Raw genomic sequence first — 7,713 nt, forward strand, 5'->3', positions numbered from 1 at the left:
TCACCGGGGTCATGCAGAAGCCAGGAAAGTTCCCCACAAGAGTGGGACTATTCCCCCGCTTACACAAACACAAACTTGTTCGTATTTGCAAGTTTATTACATAAAACTCTGTGACTGCATTATCGGCTCAAAGTGGCCATTCCCAGTGCGTGAGCTGGGTTGGTGAGAAGCGAATGAAACCGGAAAATCAACCCGGATCCCGGATCGGAAAGAAACTCCTGCAAGCGGTGGGTTTGGCAATCACTGCCAGCGAACAGACACGGGGCCTCTCCCCTCTAGGGGGCGCTGGCTCCATCCAGCCCCAGGGCAGGACCGGCTGGCTCAGGGGGGCGGGGAATGGGGCGCGGGGCCTGTCCCCTCTAGGGGGCGCTGGCTCCATCCAGCCCCAGGGCAGGACCGGCTGGCTCAGGGGGGCGGGGAATGGGGCACGGGGCCTGTCCCTACTAGGGGTCGCTGGCTCCCATCTGGCCCGAGGGCGGGGACTGGCTGGCTCAGGGGGGCAGGGAATGGGGCGCAGGGCCTGTCCCCTCTAGGGGGCGCTGGCTCCCATCTGGCCCGAGGGCAGGGACTGGCTGGCTCAGGGGGGCGGGGAATGGGGCGCAGGGCCTGTCCCTACTAGGGGGCGCTGGCTCCCATCTGGCCCGAGGGCAGGGACTGGCTGGCTCAGGGGGGCAGGGAATGGGGCGCAGGGCCTGTCCCCTCTAGGGGGTGCTGGCTCCATCCGGCCCCACGGCAGGATCGGCTGGCTCAGAGGAGCGGGAAATGGGGTGCGGGGCCTCTCCCCTCTAGGAGGCGCTGGCTCCCATCTGGCCCGAGGACGGGGACTGGCTGGCTTGGGGGGTGGGGACTGGGTCTGTCCTCGCTAAGGGGCGCCAGCCCCGATCCAACCCAGGGAAGAGGACACGGAATTGGGCCGTGGGAAGTACCGTGTCGGGGGAGGGATGATGGGGGGGTGAGGAAGGGCACGGCTCCATCCACAGGTGGCATTTAAGGGGGCAGTGCCCAGCTTTGGGGGTGTGATGGGGGGCAGTGCCAGGCTGGGGGGAGGATGACCGGGAGCAACAGCCGAGGAAGAGACTACTTCCCAGACCTATGCGGGGGGGAGGTCAATTGGGGGGGCGGCTCCCCACCAAAGGGGGGCACTGCAGAGGGGGGATGATGCGATCAGGGGCGCAGCGCCCAGAGGAGCAGCCCCCCGAGGCCGAGGAGGGGCCGCCCCCCCCGGGCCGCCCCCCCCGCGCTGCACATGTTGGTCTTGAGCACGGCCTGGCGCTGGGGGGCGAACAGGGCCACGGCGCCCACGGCACACAGGTTGTGGGTGGCACAGCCCATGAAGGCCACCCGGAGACCCTCGAACCCTGGGGGGAGGGGAGAGGGTTAGGGGCGCAAGAGACCCCCGACGCACCCCCCTGCCGCCCCTTGGGCACCACCCCCCGACACAGCCCCCCCACCACGCTCTGGGGACCAACCCTCCCACACAGTCCCCCAACCGCCGCATGGGTACCAGCCCCCCATTCAGTTCCCAACTACCCCATGGGCACCAGCCCCCCGTGTGCACCAGCCCCCCACACAACCCCGCAACTACCCCTTAGGCACCAGCCCCCCATGGGCACCAGCCCCCCACACACAACCCCGCAACTACCCCTTGGGCACCAGCCCCCCATGGGCACCAGCCCCCCACACACAACCCCGCAACTACCCCTTGGGCACCAGCCCCCCGTGTGCACCAGCCCACCAACCGTCCCACGGGGAACAGACCCGCAGCCCCTCCATGGCCATGAGCCCTCATCGGCACAAGAGCCCCCCAGACACACACGACTGAACCTCCACTCCCCGGCCCCACGCCCAGCGGGGCGCCCGCCCCGGTACCTGGGCCGGCGGGTGGCAGCGAATTGGATGCACTGGGTCTGCAGGCCTGTGCAGTTCAGCACCTCGCTGGGCACGCAGACGTCCGAGCCGCGAGCAAAGCACGAGGGGCACTGCAGCCCGTTGGGCACCCCAGAGCTGGGCTGCACTGTGGGAAGGAGACACAACAAGGAGTGAGACCGAGCTGGGGATGGAACCCAGGCGTCCTGGCTCCCAGCCCCATCCCCCCAACCACAGACCGCACTCCCCTCCCAGAGCTAGGGATAGAACCCAGGAGTCCTGGCTCCCACCTCCCAGCCCCGTTCTGACGATGAGACCCCCATTCCCCTCCCAGAGTCGGGGATGGAACCCAGGAGTCCCGGCTCCCACCTCCCAGCCCCGTTCTGACGATGAGACCCCCATTCCCCTCCCAGAGTCAGGGATCAAACCCACGAATCTTGGCTCCCAGCCTCCCCCTCGCTCTAACCACTAACCCCCACTCCCCTCCCCAAGCCAGGGAGAGAACCTAGGAGTCCTGGCTCCCTGCCCACCCTGCTCTAACCACCAGACCCCACTCCCCTCTGAGAGCTGGAGAGAGAACCCAGGAGTCCTGGTTCCCAGCCTCCCTCTCGCGCTAACGACCAGCCCTCACTCCCCTCCCAGAGCTGGGGCGAGAACCCAGGTGTCCTGGCGCTGCCCAGGAGGCTCCCTACGGGTGATCTCGGGCAGGTTGCAGCGGTCCGCCCGGCAGCACGTTGAGTTCCAACGCAGACGGTAAGCACCAGCCGTCAGCCCGTAGAACTGGTTGCAAAGCCGGTCGTCCGAGTTGCATTTCTTCTCATACACGGTCTTCTCCTTGTCCTCGTCCCCTGGAAGGACATGGCGGGCACTGGGGGTGAGGCGAGGGGTATGGCGGGGATGGTGCAAGCCCTGATCTGTGGGGAGAATTCCCCTGGGATGGAGCAGTCAAGAGGCTAGGCCACACGCAAGGTTTGTACCTGCACCCCCCTCAGTCTACCTATGGCATTTGGGGGGCACTGCTGGGGGGAAGCTCGCAGCACTGGGGTGGGTGGGCACTGCTGGGGAGGTGTGTGCAACGTCAAACAGGGGTACTGCTGGAGGGAAGCTCGCAGCAGCCGGGGGGCACGGCTGACGGGAAACTTGGAGTGCTGGGGGTCACCGCTGTCAGGGGAGGCCTGCAGCTCCAGGGGGCACTGCTGGGGGGAAGCTCGCAGCGCTGCGGTCCCCACTCCCCCAGCCCCACAGGCCAGGCCCTACCGTGCTCCTCGACGCAGGCGATGGTGATGCAGCTGTTGACGGTGCCCGGGCAGGTGGCCTGGTCCGTGGTGCAGTTGTAGCCCTCCGAGCTGGTGCAGTTATAGCAGGAGATGGCGCCCCCTGGGCACAGGGGAGGGAAGCACAGTTAGAGGCCCTCCAACGGGCCCATCTCACCCGGCATCCCGCCTCCTGTCCCCCACCCCCACCCCCCAGGTCGGCCCCAGGGGCCCATCAACCTGCCAGTGTCTGGGAAATGCCATCCTGCCCCCATGGACACAGTGGCCCTGCAGCCAGGGGAACGAATCACTTGTTCAGCCTGTATCACTGCATGCCTTCTCACCGACACATGGCCCCAGAATGAACCCAGGAGTCCTGGCTCCCAGCCCCCCCCCCCCCGCCCTAACCACTAGACACCACTCCCCTCCCAGACCTGGGGAGAGAACCCAGGAGTCCTGGCTCCCAGCCCCCCCCTGCCCTAACCACTAGACCCCACTCCCCTCCCAGACCTGAAGATCTATTAGACATTAAATAACCAAAATTCACTGGGTGAAGTGGCAACAGGATCCATCCTCTCCCCTGCCCATACCTATCCCCATGCAACCCCCCCCTCCCCCCATAGGGGCTAGAGGCGGTAACTGTGGGGCTAGCTAGATCATGTGTATGGGGCTAGATGGGGGATAGATAGTGAGTGTCTATGGCGATCTGACAGTGGGTACCGGGGTGCTCTGGGGTGCGCGGACTGAGTAGCGGGGAAGGGAGGGGTGTCCGTGGGGCTGGATACAGGGGTGACCCTGGGGGATGGGTGCAGGGGTACAGGGGTGCTCGGGGGCTGGGGGGCTGGGTACAGGGGGAGCCTGGGGGCTGGGGGATGAGTACAGGGGCACCCCGTGGCTGGGGAATGGGGGGGTGTCCATGGGTGCTGGATACAGGTGTGCCCTGGGGCCGGGCTGGGACCGGGTACAGGTGTCCCTGGGGCTGGGGACAGGGGACAAGGGTTCCTGGGGGGTCCCTGGGGCAGGGGACAGGGGTGCCCTGGGGTGTGCACGGCCCCCCCAGTCACTCACCTGGGCCCAGCAGTGCAGCCAGCATGCACAGGCTCAGCAGCTCGCCCATGCTGTCTCGCAGGCTTGGGCCGGCTGTGGGGCCAGCGGTGCCTCCAGGGGCTGTTATAGGGCTGGGCTGGGCCGGCAGACCCAGGGGCGGCCTCGGGCTGGGCTGGGCTTGGTTGGAAAACTCCCAGGGCCCAGCTCTACCTGTTCCCCCCCCCAGTGCAATTCAATCCCCTGGCCCCACCACAGGAATGTACCCAACCGCCACAGGCCTGAGAGGCAGGCGACACTGCTAGGGGAAAGTTCGCAGCACGTGGGGTATTTCTGTAGGGAAGATCAGTGGAGGAGTGGGGTCTAGTGGTTTTGGGGGGGGCTGGGAGCCAGGACTCCTGGGTTCTCTCCCCGGTTCTCGGAGGGGAGCGGGCTCTCATGGGTTAGAGCAGCAGGGCTGGGAGCCAGGACTCCTGGGTTCTCTCCCCTGGCTCTAGGAGGGGGTGGGGTCTAGTGGTTTTGGGGGGGGCTGGGAGCCAGGACTCCTGGGTTCTCTCTGCAGCTCTGGGAGGGGAGTGGGGTCTAGTGGTTTCGGGGGGGGGCTGGGAGCCAGGACTCCTGGGTTCTCTCCCTGGCTCTGGGAGGGGACTGGGGTCTCATGGGTTAGAGCAGTGGGGCTGGGCCGTGGCACTGGCTAGGAGACATACCAGCTGCCCCTCGCTGTGTGGCTGATTTGTTCCAGAGGCAGCGACTGCGTCATCCAGAAGCCACAGAGCAAGAGGCCTGACGCCCAGGGCAATGGGCCTGTAGCACGGGAATTAGCAGAGCCCCCACCAGTGCCCCTCAGTCCCAACCCGCAGCCCCCAGGATTCCAGCCCTCCCCCTCCCCACAGCTCTGTGCCCCTTAATCATTCTCCAGGCCTGGCCACCTAGGCCTCCAACTCCAACCCACTACACTCTCTCCCTGAGCCGGGGAGAGAACCCAGGAGTCCGGGCTCCCAACCGCCCTGCTCGAAACACCAGCCCCCACTCCCCTCCCAGAGCTGGGGAGAGAACCCAGGAGTCCTGGCTCCAGGCCCCGCCCCCCCTCCACTAGACCCAGATCCTGTATCGGGCAGATACAGAACCCAGTTCCTAGGCGTGTTTAACCCTTTCCCTGCTACACCCAGGGTGGGCCCATAACTGCACCAGGGGCACCTTGCAGGCCAGGTGGGGAAGCTCCTGGCCGCCTGGGCCAATGCCATGGAGGGTTGCATCCCCAGCTCTGGGAGGAGAGTGGGGGCTAGTGGTTAGAGCGGGGGGGCTTGGCTGGGGAACAGGGCCTGGCTGAGCACCCAGAGGCAGGAGTCTGCTGCTGGGACTCGCTGTCCCTAACCCCCCCACGCAACGTCAAACCCGCAGCAGCGTCCTGTGGTGCCAGGCGAGAAGGGCACGGCTGCTCCCCTGAGGCACCCCAGGTGATGCCAGGCATCTGGGAAGACTGGTCTAGCAGGAATCAGAGCAGGATCGGGGCCTTGATTTCAGTCCCCTCAGGGGCGCTGTGCTGCAAGGAGTGGAGTGGGGGGCTGTTTCCTGGCCTTCAGGGCCGGTGCTAGGGGGCACTGGGTGAGCGGCTCAGTGGGGCAGGGAAGGTGATGTGGGGCCGGTTGTAATTCGGCCAGCAGATGTGTGCGAACTGCTCCCCCTTCCCCCGCAGGAAAGAGCAGCCTAAAAATAGCCTGAGTCTCAGGGAAGGTCAGTTTATTGAGGCACAATGTGGCTCTTTGTTGCAAGTGACTCCTTCTTCCTCCTCCCTCCCCTCCCTGAGCCGGGGAGAGAACCCAGGAGTCCTGGCTCCCAGCCTCCCCGATCTAACCACCAGCCCCCACTCCCCTCCCAGAGCCAGGGAGAGAACCCAGGAGTCCTGGCTCCCAACCCCCCCCACACACACACACACTAACCACCAGCTCCCACTCCCCTCCCAGAGCTGGGGAGAGAACCCAGGAGTCCTGGCTGAGGAACCAGGCAGAGATCCGGGGGTAGGGGGGATTCTCCATGACGTGACCTTTGTCTTACACACAGGAACCGGGCACCAGACTCTGTCTCTCTCTGGGGCTCAGGATCCAGCCCCCGCGCAGGCGGAGGGTACGCATTACCATTGCTAATTGTTAGCTGCATTACGGTAGCATTCAGTTGCGCCAGTCCAGGCCCAGGACCCAATGTGCTGTACAGCATCTATGTATTAGGTGCATTACGGTAGCGCTGGGTGCGGTGCATCAACCTTGCTAGGTATTAGGTGCATTACGGTAGTGCTGGGTGCGGTACATCGCCATTGCTAGGTATTAGGTGCATTACGGTAGCGCTGGGTGCGGTACATCGCCGTTGCTAGGTATTAGGTGCATTACGGTAGCGCTGGGTGCGGTACATCGCCCTTGCTAGGTATTAGGTGCATTACGGTAGCGCTGGGTGCGGTACATCGCCGTTGCTAGGTATTAGGTGCATTACGGTAACGCTGGGTGCGGTACATCGCCGTTGCTAGGTATTAGGTGCATTACGGTAGCGCTGGGTGCGGTACATCGCCCTTGCTAGGTATTAGGTGCATTACGGTAGCGCTGGGTGCGGTACATCGCCCTTGCTAGGTATTAGGTGCATTACGGTAGCGCTGGGTGCGGTACATCACCCTTGCTAGGTATTAGGTGCATTACGGTAGCGCTGGGTGCGGTACATCGCCCTTGCTAGGTACTAGGTGCATTACGGTAGCGCTGGGTGCGGTACATCACCCTTGCTAGGTATTAGGTGCATTACGGTAGCGCTGGGTGCGGTACATCACCCTTGCTAGGTATTAGGTGCATTACGGTAGTGCTGGGTGCGGTACATACCGATAGCTATTTTTTAGGTCCGTGGTTTTCAAACTGTGGGTCGCGACCCGGTACTGGGTCACGGAATGGAAGGCACTGGGTCGCGGCGGCTCTGTCAGCACTGCCGACCAGGCCGTTAAGGGTCCCGTCCTGGTGCTGCCCGGCTAAGGCAGGCTAGTCCCTACCGGTTCTGACACCACGCTGCGCCCTGGAAGTGGCGGGGGGGGGGGATGGGGCTCCACGTGCTGCCCTCGCCCCAAGCACCGGCTCCGCACTCCCATTGGCTGGGAACCGGCCAATGGGAGCTGGGGGACAATGCCTGTGGGCAAGTCACACGGAGCCACTTGCGTCCCTCCGCCTAGGAGCCGGACCTGCTGCTTCCGGGGAGCAGCGTGGTCCACGATGCCAGGACAGTCGGGAAGCCTGCCTCTGCACCCCGGCTGCAACGCCGCCCGGGAGCCGCCCGAGGTAAGCCCGTGCCCCAATCCCTTGCCCCAGCCCAGAGCCCCCCAAAACCCAAACCTCTCATCCCCGGCACCCCAAACCTCTCATCCCCGGCCCCAGCCCAGAGCTCTGACCCCCTCCCGCACCCCAACCCCTGCCCTGAGCCCCCTCCCACACCCTGAACACCTCATTCCTGGCCCCACCCCTGCACTCCAACCCTCTTCCCCAGCCCTGAGCTCCTCCCACACCCCAAACCCCTCATCCCCAGC

The 7,713-nt window shown here is 65.1% G+C and overlaps 1 long non-coding RNA gene across 1 annotated transcript; it reads right to left on the minus strand.

Annotated features, from left to right (window-relative positions):
• Window positions 1-1,786: 1,786 nt before the first annotated feature.
• On the minus strand, window positions 1,787-3,273 carry LOC144279368 (uncharacterized). The gene is made up of 3 exons (XR_013348668.1): window positions 3,124-3,273; window positions 2,559-2,714; window positions 1,787-2,014 (listed from the first exon to the last, which is right to left on the minus strand). It is a non-coding gene; the product is annotated as an uncharacterized LOC144279368 (long non-coding RNA).
• Between the last annotated feature and the right edge of the window lie 4,440 nt (window positions 3,274-7,713).

Source organism: Eretmochelys imbricata, chromosome 24 (genome assembly GCF_965152235.1).
Source record: "Eretmochelys imbricata isolate rEreImb1 chromosome 24, rEreImb1.hap1, whole genome shotgun sequence".
NCBI classification, from domain to species: domain Eukaryota; kingdom Metazoa; phylum Chordata; order Testudines; family Cheloniidae; genus Eretmochelys; species Eretmochelys imbricata.